Genomic DNA, 17,949 nt, shown 5'->3' with positions numbered 1-17,949 from the left:
CATCTTAAAAGAAGGAGTTTGGCCCAGATAACTTTCTAACTTTAGTATTTATGATTCTATGAATAACTGGTGGTCAGTATGGTGAAGTCCTCGCTGCTCCACCCCTTCAAGTTCCTGTATCTTTCCTGAAATACTATTCTTCAACCACAAGCAAGTCTTATGTCTGGCGTTGTGGGAGGAGAGCTTGAGTTGTATACTGGCCAGCTCTGTGTGGGTGTGGAATAGCTCTGTAGAACTGAGGAAGGAAGGACTTTTTTGGGTGAGGAATTCTAAGTCCAAGGACATAATGTCTGGAAATGTGTTTGGTACTAGTGGGTACACAGATAAAATTCAGACTTGTCTCCAAGAGATACTTTTCCATTGTGAGAGCAAAGATCAATGGCTTTGTCCTATAGACCTTGACGGAATTGAACCATTTTAATTAGACAACAAAGACATTTTCACCCAGGGAGACGGAATTCCCCAGATGGGCTCCAGTTAAGAGTAGACTGTTTATTGTAAAGGAAAAAACAGATAATGTAAATATTTTACTACTTGAATAAATCAAATGCTAGAACAGATTCAAGTTCATCAATCAATAGAAAGATCATTCTTGACCTCATAGTTTTGCTTAGTCCATTTTGCAGAGAGAAGATAATGGCATTTGACTTGCTTCTCTCTGATTTTCCTTGCTTGGGTGCGGAAAAGAGTCCCCTGTGGTTCCCTCTCCTACATTCCTGGAGGCGGTGTAGCGCGAGGGCACTGGCTGAGGAGTCTTGGGGGTGTTGAGTAGGCCCTCCTATCACTTACTCTGACAAGAGACCACAAACATACAATGCTGGTTCTCAAGCCTTCTAGAAGCTGGACTGCATGACCCAGAGGGCCCTTCCAGCTAGGGGACCAGAGATGTCCTTTTCCCCTCCCAGGAATCAGCCAGCTGAAGGTGTCCAAATCTGTCCTTCTACTCCCAGCAGGCACTATGCCCCCACAAATAAAGGGAAAGATAAAACTCCCAGAAACACTCACTGGATTTCCCCCTCACCTTGTCATGGGAAGACCTATAGCCATAATCTGTGTGCCGGGAGAGAGAGCTGTGTCACGTCTGAATATCGTACCAAGCCTTAGGAGACATGGCAGGCAGTGAGGTTTGGGAAAGACAGAATCCCCACCGAGCTTTGCTGGCGTGTTACCCACGTGTGAGAACCCTCCTGATGCTGCCAGGCCTGAAATACCCCAGAGATGCATAGAAATGCTCTGCTCTGAACCTATTTAACCAGCTTTCCAAAGATTAGGATTGTTTTATTTCAGCTCCAGAAGAAAGCCCTCAAACTAGCTTTTTTTCACTGTGGATTTCAACCTGTGAATCTGTACAATGTCTGATTTAGCAAAATCTAAAGGCATCTGAATAAAAGACCTGCAGACAAATTGTGAATGCGCTCCTATTAAACCCTTGGGCAGATTTAAAGGCAATAATGGTTTCCACTTACCAAGGACCAACTTTGTACAGGAGGGGCACTTTTTCATTTTCTCAGAAACCACAGGAGGTGGGTGTTACTATGGTTCTCGCTTCAAAGTTGAGGACGTTGAACCAGATAAGGAAGATTAATGAAGTTCACATGGGTAGTGAAAGCAGGAGCCATACATAAACCCAGGCTCTTGCCTGTAGGCAACATTGCCTTCTAGAGGGATAGGAAGGAAACGAGCTTCAGGCTAAAGAGAGACCTGGCACTTGGGACTAGCTCAACAGCATGGCTGAGCGCTGCTTTTTCAGTTCCTTCCTTGCTGCCTCCGCATCCACTCTGATGTATACTCCATATTTGATAAATGCAATATCCCCATAATTTCTCTTAGAGGCATCTGGAAATATATAGGCCAAACTTAGGAGGAAAGTAAAAAAGATTCATGGGGGTTTCATGGGGCTCAGCATCAAAGCATGTGTGTGTGTCACAGGCACGTGCAAATGCGCCCCCCCACCCCACCCCTGCTCCACCGTGAACATGAAGAGGTGCTGCAACGCCTCTGCCAGGGCCGCCCAGAGCCGCTGTGGCCTCCTCGGCCTCATCGCATCACAGAGCAGCGTCTCAGTTACAGCCCGACACCCCGCCTCGCTGCTTTCGGCTCCCAGCTCTCTTTTGATTTCTCTCCTGACCTCTCTATCCTTGCTGTGGATTAGCTCCCTGTGGCTAGCTTGGTCTGTACTTCCCCAAACCTAATCCCATTTCCTCTCTCCTGCTCTGCATCAGCTTTTTCGGATGTCTGTGTTGGTTTCCTCCTCCGGCCTTCGCAGTACCCCCCGTGCCTGCACTCCTCCTGGTTATAAAGAGTAGGTGTCAAATGAGGACAGCCAAGATTAGGTCTTCTGCTGGAGGCTTCCCTGGAGCCAGCTACCAGCTCTCCCCCAAGATGGGTACAGAAATGCCAGTGCCTCTAAGGCATGCTCTGAATCCCAGCTCTGCCCCCTGGACCAGTGTGTCACTTCCTAAGTCTCAGTTTTGTTATCTATATGGTGGATATAGCAATTTGCATGATGATCTGATGGGTCCAACAGTCTCTTCCTCCAAGCGTTGTGAGAAGTGAAGGAGATAATGGTAGAAAACACTTGGCAGGGGCAGCCACCGAGGGAGTTCTAGCTATTGATATTATCAGTATGTTGTGACTTGTTCCTTACCACTTACAGGACACAAACTCTGCCTCATTTTCACTTCCTCCATTTACAGTTTTTTTCTTTTAAACATACATTACCTCAATAATGTTTACAAGTAGGTGTTATTACTCCAATTTATAAGGAGGAAAACCAAGTTACATAACAGACAGTTTATGTAACTTTCCCAAGGTCACATCGTTTGAAAGAAGAGCACCTGGGATTCAGTGGTCCACTCTGATTCCTTCAGGAGGCAGCGGCAGGGTGCGTCATGGACCGTGCACTTTGCCAGGTACTGAGAAGACCAGGTGATCAGATACTGGCCTGCAGGCAGGGCACAGACAAAAGGAGAAACAGGCAGGTAAACAGATAATTATGGAAAAGTGGGATAAAGGTATCAACGTAGGCAGCCAGGGTCCTGAGGGCAGGTCTCCAGAGCCCATGTTTTTTCCACCACTACTGAACTGATCACAACTCAAACTAGATTATGTCCTGCACCCAGTGCTGTGGCACACATCCAAGGAGAGAGAAAGAGTAATTCTGATACGGGGTAGGGGATGGGGTAGCAATGGAGAAGGCCATGTAAGAGTAGGTAGCCTGCCAGGCACAGTGGCTCATGCCTGTAATCTCAACATTTTGGGAGGCCAAGGTGGGCAGATCATTTGAGATCAGGAATTCAAAACCAGCCTAGACAACGTGGTGAAACCTGGTCTCTACTAAAAATACAAAAATTAGCTGGGCGTGGTGGTGGGCGCCTGTAATCCCAGCTACTTGAGAGCCTGAGGTAGGAGAATTGCTTGAGCTCAGGAGGCGGAGGCTGCAGTGAGCTGAGATCGTTACCACTGCACTCAGAGACTCTGTGTCTCAAAAAAAAAAAAAAAAAAAAAAAAAAAAAAAAAAAAAAAAAGAAGAGTAGTTGGCCTTAGTAGAGTCAGAGTTTGGAGGAAGGGACATAGGTAGGGAAGGTAGGAGAAGGCCATTTCTAAGTGGTGAGACTAACATGAGCAAAGGCAGAGGGGCTGAAGGACGCAGGATTCATGCTAGGCCAGAACATGAAGAGCCTAGAACACCATGGTAAGCAGCTTGGGCTTCATTTTGAAGTTAAATATAGGACTACCTAAAAGGTAGGTCAAGATTGAAGCTATTTTGGGTGCCAGCATGTGTGTGGAGGCTGGACAGGAGAGAGGAAAGTTTCAAGCAGGAAGACCAAGAATGTCTATAATTTTTTTTTTAAATAGATGGGGTTCACTGTAGCCTTGAAATCCTGGGCTCAAGCAATCTTCCCACCTCAGTTACTGATTAGCTGGGACTACAGGCACATGCCACCATGCCCGGCTAATTTTTAAATTTTTTGCAGATTTGGGTTCTCACCATATTGTTCAGGTTGGTCTCAAACTCCTGACCTCAGCCTTCGAAAGCACTGGAATTACAGGCATAAGCCAGTGTCCAGAATAAGTTAATCATTTTAATTCAGGTTTGGTCTCAGTTACTGTGACAGAAATGGCAGTGGTGGCATCAAGTTCTCAGGACATAGGTTAGATACAAGAAGGGATGGGGAGTTTAAGGGGGTCCAGTCAGAGCTCTGCTTCACATATTGTATGATTCTATTTATATGAAATATTCAAAATAGGGAAATCTACAGAGACAGAAAGTAGACTAGTGGTTGCCAGTGTTTCAGGGGAGGCTCAAACTGGGAGTAAGTGCTAACCTGCACAGGGTTCTTTTTGGAGTTGTAGAAATATCCTGGAGGCTGGAGAAGGTGGTTCACACCTGTAATCTCAGCACTTTGGGAGGCTAAGGCAGGCAGATTATCAGGTCAGGAGTTCAAGACCAGCCTGGCCAACATGGTAAAACCCTGTCTCTACTAAAAATACAAAAATTCCCGGGTGTGGTAGTGTGCGCCTGTAATCTCACTACCTGAACCCAGGAGGCAGGTGTTGCAGTGAGCCAACATCGCACCACCACACTCCAGCCTGGGCGACAGATCCAGACTCCATCCTGGGGGGCGGCAGGGGAAGGCTGGGCACAGTGGCTCACACCTGCAATCCCAGCACTTTGGGAGGCTGATCACCTGAGGTCAGGCGTTCGAGCCCAGCCTAACCAACATGGAGAAACCCTGTCTCTACTAAAAATACAAAATTAGCTGGGTGTGGTGGTGGGTGCCTGTAATCCCAGCTACTTGGGAGGCTGAGGCAGAATGGCTTCAACTCCTAAGGGTAAGCCGAGATGGCACCATTGTACTCCAGCCTGGTCAACAAGAGTGAAACTCCATCTCAAAAAAAAAAAAAAGAAAAAAAAATGTCCTGGAATTCCAGAGTGGTGATAGTTTCACAACTTTGTGAATATACTAAAACCACTGTATTTAACATTTTTAAACCGTGAATTTTATATTATATGAAGTTTTATATTATGTGAATTTTATCTTAGGTTTTATTAAAACCAGTGTGTCTAACATATTATAGGTTGACTATCCCTAATCTGAAAATCCAAAATTCAAAATGCTTCAAAATCTGAAACCTTCTGAGTACCAACGTGACACTCAAAGGAAATATTCAATTGAGGATTTTTGATTTTTTTGTTTTCATATTAGGGATGTTCAGCTGGTAATGTAAACATTCCAAAATCAGAGAAAATTCAAAATCTGAAACACTTCTGGAATGTTTCTAAAGTATTCCTTTAAAATAAGGAATACTCAACTGGTATCATTTTAATGTGTAATTGATATTAAAAGTTATTAATGAAGTAATTTACATTTTTCCCATGCTAAGTCTTTGAAATTCCTTGTATATTTTATACTTACAGCACATCTCAATTTGACTGCTACATTTTCTTCTGAAATATTGTATTTAGATCTCATAAAATTTACAATGAAAAAAGTAGACTCACCTGTAATCCCAGAACTCTGGGAGGCCAAGGAGGATGGATGACCAGCCTGACCAACATGAATTAGTCAGGTGTGGCAGTGCATGCCTGTAATCCCAGCTACTCCGGAGGCTGAGGCTGGAGAACCGCTTGAACCCAGGAGGCGCAGGTTGCCATGAGCTGAGATTGTGCCATTGTGCGCCAGCCTGGGCAACAAGAGTCTCAACAACAACTCAGTCTCAAAAACAAAAAAAAAAAAAAAAAAAAAGGAAAAAGAAAAAAGTAGACTCACAAACCTAAGTTGTCTCAAGCTTGCTTCAAAGTTTTCCAGTACTGGAATCAAGTTTCAGTGTTTAAATTTTTGTTTTAATTAAAATTAAATACAATTTAAATTGCACTTAGACGCGTTTCAGGTACTCAATGGCCACATGTGGCTAGTGGCCACCAGAATGCACAATGCAGGTCTAAGGCAGACTATGGCCTATCTCATTCTGCTGTTATCATTCTAAACTGGTGTTTTTGTTTTTCCCCAGTACCATTCAACTGTGATTGTTTCAGTTACTGTCCTATTTGAAGCAGAACTATATTTGGGGAAAATGGTATTTTAAGATTCTTCCTCCTCCCCTGGACTTTCCTCCTTCCCTGCTCCTTTACTCTGAAAGCATCAGGCACAGAGGAAGCTTGTGTTGACGTCATGGTGGGGAGTTGTCCTGTGGTATCCCTGCCCTCCATCTCTCTTAGTAACCTCTCAATTTGTTTTGGGCAGCAATGCACCCAGCTACAAGAATGACAGTGTTCGCTAGTGAGGTATTAGAGAAGCCTAACCCATCCATGGAAGAGGGATCACTGGCCTATGTACATCCTCTAGGTCCCACTGACCTTCAGTGGTGAGACAACCATTCCCATCTAGCCTTTGAATGTGCACCGATATCATTGACCTATGTACTGAGCCTTCTCCTCATCCCAAACCCACTTCTTGCCAACTCAGACTTCTGCATAGTCCCAGCAGGACACACGGCAATCTCTGGACCACCTGTACACCATGTGCAGGTCCGTTCTCTGCTTGACTGTGCCACATTGCCCTTTCTGCTCTTTTGCAGGCTTCCCTGGTGAGGAGGGCTCCTCTCATACCCTCATGTGCTATCTCAGTTACGTTCTGCTGCCATAATTGACACCTTCTCTATCTTAGATATTGTGGTAAACCATTTATGTACACCTCTAAGATGTGCTTTTGAGGCTGCCTCTAAACTAGAAGAAATAAATGAAATACAACACAGATGACCTTTACTTTGGGTTTCCTCTCAGTGAGTTTAGGCTATGCTACACCCATTGGTATGGGGGATAGCTCAAGAATTCTGAACATGCGTAATTGAATATATTTCTACTGTAGCAGAACCTAGTTGGATTCTAGCAAAATCCTCCAATTTAACCTATGTTTAGTATTTTTCTGTTGCTCACCAAACTGAATTAATTTGGCAATATATTGCAAAAAGAAGTACTTAAAATAATTCCCCCCGAAGTGGCACTATATCAAGAGCCAGATTTTCAAAACAATAATCATAGTAAATTAAATCTTTGAGTACTTCTTTAACTTTTTTAAAAAGATTCTTTCATGTCTATTACAATAAATCCTTTATTTAACTAGAATGAAGTCTTTAACTTACATTTTCTGGTTAAAAAATAAACACACCTGAACCAGTGCATCACTTAGAAATATATTTGGTTTCAAGTAAGAGAAACCCTGACTCAATGGCTTAAAAAATCAGGATTATTGTTTTACATAATAGTGAGCCCAGAGTTGGGTGGTGTCAAGAGTTTCAGCAGTTCAGTGATATCATCTACATCCAAATTATTTGTATCTTTTTAGTGTAACATCTTAGAAAGCTGGCTTCAGCAGCACCAGCAGATTCCTGAGCTGCAAAAATGTGCCACAAGCCCAGGCATCCCCTCATCACACAGCAACTCTAAAGGCATTTGTGCATCATCCTCTATCTAGAACAAGGAGACCCTTTCCCCAGAAGTCCCCATAGACCTCTCAGGTCTCTTTGGCCAGAATCACATCACAAGCTATGGTAGGCTTAGAATAACCAAGAGTTATTCCTTAGATTTAGAGTGGCCTTGTCCTAAACCCATGAAGATTAAGCAAAATTTGGGTTCTATTAGCAAGGAGAAAGAGGGCTGGTTGGTGGGTGGTCAACAGAAAATATCTGTCAAAGCTTTATTTATTTATTTATTTATTTATTTATTTATTGTTTTTTGGTTTAAATGTTTGGCTAATCTCCCTTTCATGTGTGGTGGTCCACATTCTGCCTTTTTGATAACTGGGAATGTTGAAATAACTCCAGGTCACTGAACTGTGAGCATCAGTTTTTCATTATAATGGGCTCTGGGATTAGGAGCTTTGGAAGAACGGGCTAAGTTTTTATTGGCTACTAGCATATATTTTGGAAGGTGTATTTTGGGCAAATGACCAACATTTGTTTCTTTGGCTATGATTTGCTGTTTAATTCTAAAAGCAGAGTGCTGAAAAATGTCGCTACTATATTACTAGCCTCCTATTTTAGTTGTTTGGCTACTGGTCACTTTCATTTGATTCCATAACAATCTACAAAATAGGGTAAGTACCAGAACTTCTAACTAGGGTCAGAGAAGTGAAGTAACTCTCCTCAGTCCACATAGCAAGTTTCAGGCTTCCTAGCTGCAAACTTCTCATGAAGTGTAGTGTGATGATCAAAATAGCCTGAAAACAACCATGGCAGCTCACTCTGGTTACCAGTAAAATGAGCTAGAAGGGATGAAAGACTCCTTCTCCTGACAGAGGGGGCTGCACCCTAGTGCAATATTCCACAGGACTGGTGGTGTCCTCTCCATTGTGGGACTGTAGCATCCTGTGGACCCTGAGATTCCCAGATGCCAGGCACCTGACTTTCCCAGATACTCCTGTAAGCAGCCAGGCCCCCAAATCTAGACTGCCTGAACCAAGCTGCCTAGGTACCCCCTCACTGACAAGGCAGCTTTCTCAAGCTTGCTTTGTAAAAAAGGTAGAATCAGGGGTCATATTGCTCCTCTGTTAGAATAAGGACTCACACTACATGTCTTGCAGAGCACTGTAACTGACTTTATAGGTTTACTCTTTCCCCAGTAAAGCCTATTTCTTAACCCAAACTGGGTGAGCTTGTAGAACTCATTCTGAACCAGCTGCACACCAGGTGGCAACTCAGAAGGGACCCAATTTACACAACAGATACCTGCTTCTTTTATGTAGGTAGAAGGATGTGTCATTCAACTGTCCCTACAAGTGCAAAGCTATTAATATGGTGCTGCATTAAAACAACACCCATGGAAAAATTGTTTCACCCTTAAAGTTATGCTTTCTAGTTTTATCACATGCATCCATTTAAGTCATCCGATCTTCTCTCTACAAGATAGAGTATGTATAAGTAAAACATATATCAATAAATGTTATACATCATACATTGTTTTATTCGAGACTTCATCTTCTTTCTGCTTTTTTTACCCCCATTTTAGACACACACACACACGTATCCCACTCATGTACTTTCTGACAACAACTCACCAATGCCATTGCTAAAGTAGCTTGATTTCTCTAGTGATTCTGAATATTGAGATTCTGGGGGCACATGGGAACATTCTCCTGTCCAAATTCTTGTGATCCTACAATTCCTCTTATGTCTCAACCACAGTGATCTAGGACAAAGTAGCTTCTTCTTTTTTTTTTTTTCAAAGGGCCTCGCTGTCACCCAGGCTGGAGTGCAGTGGCATCATCTCAGCTTACTACTGCCTTGACCTCCTGGGCCCAAGCAATTCTCCTGCCTCAGCCTCCCAAGTAGCTGGGACTACAGGTGCACACTTCCACACCTGGCTAATTTTTGTATTTTTTGCACAGACAGAGTTTTGCCATAGTGGCCAGGCTGGTCTTGAACTCCTGGACTCGAGTGATCTGCCCACCTCAGCTTCCCAAAGTACTAGTAATACAGGCCTGAGTGCCCAGCAAAAGTAGTGTTTAGTAAAGGAGCAGGTTTCTCAGTAAAGCATTAATCTACCCTCATGAGTTTTCCTTTGATTATTCTTTGGGATATTCTACATCTTAATCACATATGCTAGAGGCCAGGAGTTTGAGACCAGCCTGGGCAACATCATAGGACCCCTGTCTCTGCAAAAGCAAACAAACCAACCTATAATGGCTTAGTTAATTGCCCTTCTAAGGTTTTCTTAAAATTTTATTTTTAAGTGTTCACTAATTTTTACATTATTCATCTACCAAAATGACTAAAATAAGACAAACTGCCGGTACTAAATGTGGATGAGGATATAGAGCCACTGGAACGTCCATACATTGTCGGTGGATTGTAAAAATGATACAGCTACTTTTGAAAAAGGCCTGGCAGTTTCTTTTAAAATTAAAGATACACCTACCCTATGATCCAGCAATTCTATTACTAGGTATTTACTCAAGAAAATAACAATGTATGTCCACAAAAGACATATAAGAATGTTCATAGCAGCTTTATTCATAACAAAATGTGGAGATAGCCCAAATATTGTCAGTGGGAAAATAAATACAGCAATTGTAGTAACTTTAACAATTGGAACGCAGTTTAGCAACAACAAAAAAAGCAAACCAGAGACATATGCAATAACATAAACAAATCTCTAAATTGTGCAATGTGGAAGAAGTCTTGCATAATGAGCAGAGTCTGCACTGTATGATTCCAACTATGTGAAGTTCTAGAACAGGCAAAACTAATCTATAGTGAATAAAATTAGAACAGTGATTCTTTCTGGGTTAGTTAGAATGAAGATTGACTGAGATGGGTCATGAGACATTTTGGGGTGATCATTATGTCATTTTGATAGGGGTCACAGTTACATAAATATATGAATCTGTCAAAAAGGATGTTCACTTTAAAATTTGTACATATCATTATGCATACCTTAACAATAATTGTAAATAAAATTAAACTCTAATGAAATGTATGCTGAAGTATTTAGGAAGAAGTGACATCTGCCCTCATTTTGAAATGTATCAATAAGTAAGATGGATTGATAGATAAGGATGAATCGATAGGTAAATATGTGATAAAGCAAGTACAGTAACATGCTGTGATAGAATCTAGGTAGTGGGTATATGAATGTTTAGTGTTAAATTCTTCCATATTTTCTTCCAGTGAAACCCTGTGTTTCTGAAATTTTCCATAACTTACATTGGATATAAGTTCATTAGCTTCTTTCATCTTCCAAAATTGGTCCTCCTCTTGGTACTTCCTTTGGTTCTCATGGTTTCTGGAGGCGGGGACAGCCTTGCAACTACAGCTACCCATGCAGTGCTATTTGAGGGACTCCAGAGGCTTCTCAGCTCAGCATTCTCCTCGCCTCCTTCTCCCACTGGTCCCAGCGGAAGGTTTCTATTAAGCATTTATTTCTTTAGATCTAGAAGAAATTTAGATCATCACAAATCTCCTATCAACATGCAGATATTCTCAGCTCAGGAAAGTAATTTAAACATGAGGGGACTTACTTGTCTAAAGGAAAGCAGAGTCTTTTGTGACAGTAAATAAAATATAGAGGAGATACGAACAAGAAAGAGAAAGAGAGATTCTATGTGGCGGGCTAGGACATGTCAAACTCAAACTACAATATATAGTTTTGCCTAGAGCCAGGAGTTTGAGGCCTGGCTCAAACCTTAAAAAAGGATGGTCTATCTATAGAGAACAACTCTAATCCCGGTGCCTCAAGGGATAACAGCCGGAACCTAGAAACAGAGTCAAGATCATGGTCATCAAAAAACAATTCTCTGGCCCCAGCCTTGTTTGCTCTACAGACCTGAAGTTCCTTGATTTCCTCCACTTCATTCTGGAAGGCACTGGATGATGTCTTGTGCACACCTGAGAATGAATCTTCTCTCCCTCTTTGACTTGCTAAGGTCGTGAGCTTCTCCTGGGCATGCTCCCAAGACCTGTGCCAAAGGCCCAGACGCCTGCCTGGGCTGATTTCCTCTCCCATGCCATCTCTGGTCCAGAACTAGGCTTGGTTCAGCCCATGCCTCTGCTCAGCTGCTTTGCCCCTTCTGAGTTCTAAGACTTGAACAAGGAATGTTCCCTTTGTCCTCTAAATCCCCATGTCTGCTCTAGAAACTTCACTGAAACTCTGTTTTGGTTTTTTCTTTTCTTTTCTTTTCTTTTTTTTGATTGCAGCCTCTTCTCCTCAAGGCTTGGGTACAGCTCACGGAGGCAAGGCTGGGACAAGTAGGCTACCCATAACTGTTTTCCTTTCTGTTTCTTTTGAGGCAAGACTGAATAATAAGGAGATCCCAGCTGAAGCTATCAGGATGGGATACTAGTTTCTGAATAAAAACAAATGGATGCAGACTTCAATTTACATTGCTGCATTCCACTGAGAGCTAGTCTTATATCTTCACCTCCTTGCTTATGAGCTTGGCCATGCCATTGCTCTAGCCAATGACACATTGGCAAATGTGACACAAACAGAGTCTTAGAAAGACTACAGTAGGAGCTGCCTTCTTTTATTCTTTTGGAAGACAGTAGCTAGTAGCCTGAGTTACCTGCTAGATGCTGCAGACACGGGGCCTCGCTGCTTTTGCACCATAGCCAACCACCAGATGTGTGAGTGGGGCCATCTCTGATCAGTCAGCTTCTGGCTGACCTGTCAGCTGACTGTAGCCACATGAGTGAGCCCAGGCGGTACCAACAGAAGAACCACCTAGCTGAGCTCAGTTCAAATTGCCAACACCTGGAATCATGAGCTACTCAGTAATTGTTTTTTTAAGCCACTAAATTCTGGATTAATTTGTAAGGCAGAAACAGATAACCGATACATTGTTGGGTGGGCAGAAGAGGGAATGTGAAATTGATGGAATAAGCGTCCATAACTGATTAATGAAATAAGACCTAAGGTCCTCTTCAGATTCTGAAATTATATGATTTGATGAAAAAAATCCCAGTGCCTGCAATAAGTGTAATGCACGTAATCTAAAATTATAATTTAATAACTTTTCTTCTCTTCTCCTCTCTTTCACATTTAAAATACCAGAGATAGGTGACTGATTATTTACACAGGGATCTTATTACTTCTTGGCCATACCTTGTTCCGTTGCCACCAAGTACCCCAAGTACACAAGCTTTCTTACGTGTGCACTGTTTGTAAACTTTAGCTTTGCATGATCCATATCCTAATCTTGAGTAAGAGCTATATACATAAAAATAGTTGAGACTTATGTATGAATTAATTTTTAAAATAAAAATATGTTAAGATCACTTGCAAAGTCACACACAGCCATAAAAAATGCAGCTGCCTTAACGTTAAAGGAAATTACCTCTAGGCTTCCATCCAGTATGGATGCAATTGTCAATGACTAAGACAGAGGCCTTGAATATGAGTGGCAATAATGGAAACGCTGACATATCCATAACTCCCACAGCTTAAGGAATAGCAAAGAAAGACTAGATAATAATGACATGTTGTGAATCCCCAACATTTTTACCTAGTGTTGGCAGCAAGTGATGGAACGGGCTTTCATAATAACATTATAATTAAATTACAAATTGTTTGTCTGGATAATTTCTGAAAGTCAAGAAAAACACTGCTGTATTTCATTTGGGATAAGATTTCATTTTGCTGAGGTTTTTGCTTCCTGCTCCCAAGTGAGAGGTTTCTCAGATAAGACACCACCCTGTCCTGGTTTACATACCCGTTGTCCATGGAAGGAAATGCAGGAGGGTGGCAGATGCATTTTTGTGAACAACAGAGTAGTGTCGCACTAAGGACTGTAGGCCTAGAGTTCTTGGAAAATGTCCTTTTTCACCTCCCCATCCCCTTCCCTGGTTTTGACAGTCTTCTCTTTGAAAACACAGGGACATCAGGAAAGAGTGTGAACAGATTCTCATCTCCATTATCCTCTCCCTATACCCCCTGCTCTGCTTGCAAGTCCCCTGAGGACCTCAAACGGTGTCCTCCTCCAGATACTGACAACTTACCCAGCAGGAGGGGCCCAGGACAGTTTGAAGGTGCAGCCACCCTTATTCATTACAGAATGTCCTCTCTTCTTATCTTGCCTTTTTTTAGCCTGAAGGACAAAGAGAGAGAGAGGAGTCTCGATTTTCCTTGTTAATCTGCTCCAGCTGGCAGTGTGTCCAAAATTTGAAATCATCTGTGATGTAACAATTATTTTTTAAAACACTAACATCCCATTTTATGTAATTTTATGGGATAACAGGATGGCAGTTCAGCTTAGAAAACATTTTGACCAACAGTAATTCAGACAAATAAAAATGAGGACAAAAAAGATGACTGTGACGAGCAAAATAGAACAGCCTGCTATGCCAAGAACTTACATGAATCATGCTTTCCAAAGGCCACATTGCTTATCTGTTCTATAATAACCTGGAACCTCCTCCTCATCAAGTCTCTCTTGGGCTCCTTAGTAGCCCAAGGCTGACGAATGTAAGGACTTAAAACAGGTGGATACACAGAACCTTAGACTCACAGCTGAAGGGACCTCAGGGTTCATTTTAGTTCACCGCCTCCGCCGCATTTCCCATGCCTGTTTGGGAGCTGGAGAAACTGGTGGAGAGTGCCATGGGTTGAATTGTGCCCTCCAAAACCATATGCTAAAGTCCTAACACCCAGTACTAGTGAATGTGACTTTCTTTGGAAATAGGATCTTTGCAGAGGTAATCAAGGTTAAGATGAGGTCATTAGGGTGGACCCTAATACAATATGACTAGTGTCCTTATAAGAGCAGAAGGCCTGTCTCAGTGGCTCACGCCTGTAATCCCTCCACCTCAGGAGGCCAAGGCGGGTGGATTGCCTGAGCTCAGGAGTTCACGACCAGCCTGGGCAACATGGTCAAACCCCGCCTCTAGTAAAATACAAAAAAAAAAAAAAAAAAAAAAAAAAAAAAAGCTGGGCGTGGTGGCATGCACCTGTAGTTCCAGCTACTCAGGAGGCTGAGGCAGGAGAATTGCTTGAACCCGGGGGAGGCAGAGGCTGCAGTGAGCCGAGATAGTGCCACTGCACTCCAGCCTGGGCAACAGAGTGAGATTATGTCTAAAAAAAAAAAAAAAAAGAAAAAAAAAAAAAGAGGAGAAGAAACACTGGAACACTGGAACAGAAACTCATGAAGGGAGAACTCCATGTAATGACAGAGAAAGAGACTGAATATTGCAGCTGCAGGCCAGGGCATGCCAAGGATTGCTGGAAAACTACCAGCGGCTAGGAAGAGGCAAGGAAGAATCCTGAGCTACAGGTTTCAGGGAGGGAAGGACCATCGACACCTTCATGTTGGGCTTTTGGTGGACAGAACTGTGAGACAATAAATACCTATTGTTTTGGTGATGGCAGCCCTAAGAAATGAAGACAGGGAGCTTAGGCAGTGTCCATGATCACAGAGCCTGTGACGACGGAGGAGACAGGAGAGCGCAGGGCCCGTCATCCCCACTCCAGAGCTCTGTCCTTTATCCAGGGCTTTCTTCCTCTGCGGCTTTATGCATCAGTGTCTGCGTATGTTTTCTCCATCTTTTATTTTTGTTTGGGATTTCTATAATAATTTCTTTCAATCGGCCAGGCACAGTGGCTCACGCCTGTAATCTCAGCACTTAGGGAGGCCAAGGTGGGAGGATCACAAGGTCAGGAGATTGAGACTATCCTGGCTAACAAGGTGAAACCCTGTTTCTACTAAAAATTTTAAAAAATAGCCAGGCATGGTGGCATGTGCCTATAGTCCCAGCTACTCAGGAGGCTGAGGCAGAAGAATTGCTTGAACCCAGGAGGTGGAGGTTGCAGTGAGCCAAGATTGTGCCACTGCATTCCAGCCTGGATGACAGAGCAAGGCTCCATCTCAAATAATAATAATATGAATAATAATAATTTCCTTCAAATAGACTTTTCTTGTCTCCTGACCTCCACTACATACAACTTTTTATTTGGAGAAAACTAAAACCATGGCTGGGTGCCATAGCTCACGCCTATAATCCCAGCACTTTGGGAGGCCAAGGTGGGTGGATCAGGAGGTCAGGAGTTCAATACCAGCCTTGCCAATATGGTAAAACCCCATCTCTACTAAAAATACAAAAATTAGCTGGGTATGGTGGCGTGTACCTGTAGTCCCAGCTACTTGGGAGGCTGAGGCAGAAGAATCGCTTGAACCCAGGAGGCAGAGGTTGCATTGAGCTGAGGTTACACCACTTGCACTCCAGCCTGGGCAACAGAGCGAGATTCCTTCTCAAAAAAACACAAAAAAACCTAAGATAAATTGAGAGACTATGTCAAGGAACACATTCCCTTCATCTGGATTCACCAATTCACATTGTGCCATGTCTGTTGTGCTCTCTCCCATGTGTATTTACTTTTTACTGGAACTATTTGAAAGTTGCAGATCTCATGACATACCATATCTAAAATATTTCAGCATGCATCTCTTAAAGACAAAGACACTCTCATAACAATCAGATTCAAAGAATTTAACACCAGTTCAAAATTATTATCTAATAAAATAATCATATTCACATTTCTTCAAGTGTCCCCTAAATGTCCTTTGTATTTTCTTCCTTTCTTCTCTTTTAATTTGGAGCATTCTCCCACCTTATTTTTACTTATCTATTTTTTTGTCTTTCACAATACTGCCGTTTTTGAAGGGTCCAAGGCAGTTGCCCTACATAATGTCCCACGATCTGAATTTGTCTGCTTGTTTCCTTGTAATTAGATTCAGATTAGATATTCTTTGGGAAGAATTTTAACTAGGTGATGTCAATTACCTAGGTGATTGCATCTCGCTGGGAAGAATAGGATGTCAGTCAATCATCACCCTTATTACTGAGGTTAGATTCATTGCTTATGGCGGTAACTGTCAGATACTCCCATTGTAAAGATATCTTTTTCCTTGGTGTCATTAATCAATAATCTGGGTGAGATATTTGAGAGAAGACTTGTTCTCCCTCATTTAATACGGTACATCCAGAGTTAAAAACAATATTGACTTGATACTAGATATCTCTCCATAGCTGAAATGCAACCCCTAACATGTCCTTTTACTGTGTGTGTGTGTGTGTGTTTTAAAAGGGGTGGAGGTTGGGTTAAGGTTAAAACTAACCTTCTTCTTGTATAAACCACCAGCCTACAGACATCTGAAGGTCATTCACATGTCTTTATCAGTACACATAAAATATTATCCAGGTTTTGGCCTCATCTAAGCTTTCTGACCCCTATTAAAATTTGCGTGGAGACTTAAGAAAGCATAAAAGGTAAAGTGTATCTTTAAAGGTAAGTAATATATATAAAAAGGCAAGTACATCAAAGAGCAAAATGCTAGGTAGGTAACCCCAAGGCTGAAAGCATAAAACGACATTATGTAAATCAAAGTTTTGCTTCTCAGCATGTCAAGGCCGAAGTATCACAGATAACATAGAGCTTATTCTATGACACTAGCAGCAGGGTGATTTCTTCCTTGCTGGCTACCACAAAGGATGTGAACTTGAGAATGCAGAACAAAAATAGATCTCCAAAGCCATGTCAATCATTTTTGAGAGGTCAAAAATACTCTCTGCTTTAAATGGAAGTTACTGCTTTCATAATCAGTGTAACAACATTTAAAATGCACACCTGTCTCTGAGTGAGTCTGAAACACAGTGGTCGGAGTGGAAAACCCACCAAACCCACTCTCAGAGCATTCCTGTGCCACCATGGGGCTGACTCTGCTGCAGGATTCCTGGGGAATTCTTTTTGTATCATTTTCCCCTGTAGGTCACAAGTTCCATGAGAACAGGATCTTTGTGCTGTTTTATCTCCAGTGTCAAGAACAGTGTCTGGCACACATTAGGTGTTTAATAATTATTGGTTGGATGAATTAGTGACTAAAAGTGCTCTTCAAGGTTAGGTCAATTCAACCTTTCCCTAGACTTTCTAAACAAGAGATGTCACCCTATGTCTCCTCCACTTCCTTTTAACTTAATTACAAAATCTGTTTCTGGGGACTGTGTAAAAGGCAATTAAGGAGCCCTTCTCAGTTTCTCTCTCTCAACCTCCAATGGCTCAGCCAGTCACTTCAGGCAAGACAGGCTTCAAGGCAGAGCCCTGCGAGCCAGATCAGGCTAGGACTGCTCTCCCAGAGGCCAAGTGTCTTGTTTTCTTTGCAAAGCAGGAACCAGGAAGGACTCACCCATCCTCACTGGTGATCTCACCTCCTCCCAATATTTTCATTGCTGAGTTGCTAACAGTCATGAGAGGCAGCCTGAGCACTGTTGATACAGTGTTGCGCAATTTGTTTAAAATTTCCCAGCATGACTTTGTCTAGAAATAGTGCAGTATCAAATTTCAATTTGCTTAAATATATGACAGTTAACCAAAGTAAATTATCTGCCTTATGACGGTTAGCACATTTATTGTTCATGTGCAGACACTTTTGTTTCAAGGAACCTGAAAGAACCAACCAG

General features: G+C 42.4%; 1 long non-coding RNA gene across 1 annotated transcript; it reads right to left on the bottom strand.

Annotated features, from left to right (window-relative positions):
• Positions 1-10,178: 10,178 nt before the first annotated feature.
• LOC141581397 (uncharacterized) lies at positions 10,179-17,747 on the bottom strand. Its single transcript, XR_012513984.1, has 3 exons — positions 17,676-17,747; positions 13,498-13,586; positions 10,179-10,933 (listed from the first exon to the last, which is right to left on the bottom strand). It is a non-coding gene; the product is annotated as an uncharacterized LOC141581397 (long non-coding RNA).
• Between the last annotated feature and the right edge of the window lie 202 nt (positions 17,748-17,949).

The sequence above is a fragment of the Saimiri boliviensis genome, chromosome 15 (genome assembly GCF_048565385.1).
Source record: "Saimiri boliviensis isolate mSaiBol1 chromosome 15, mSaiBol1.pri, whole genome shotgun sequence".
Taxonomy (NCBI): domain Eukaryota; kingdom Metazoa; phylum Chordata; class Mammalia; order Primates; family Cebidae; genus Saimiri; species Saimiri boliviensis.
This window is presented reverse-complemented; position numbering and strand designations above follow the sequence as displayed.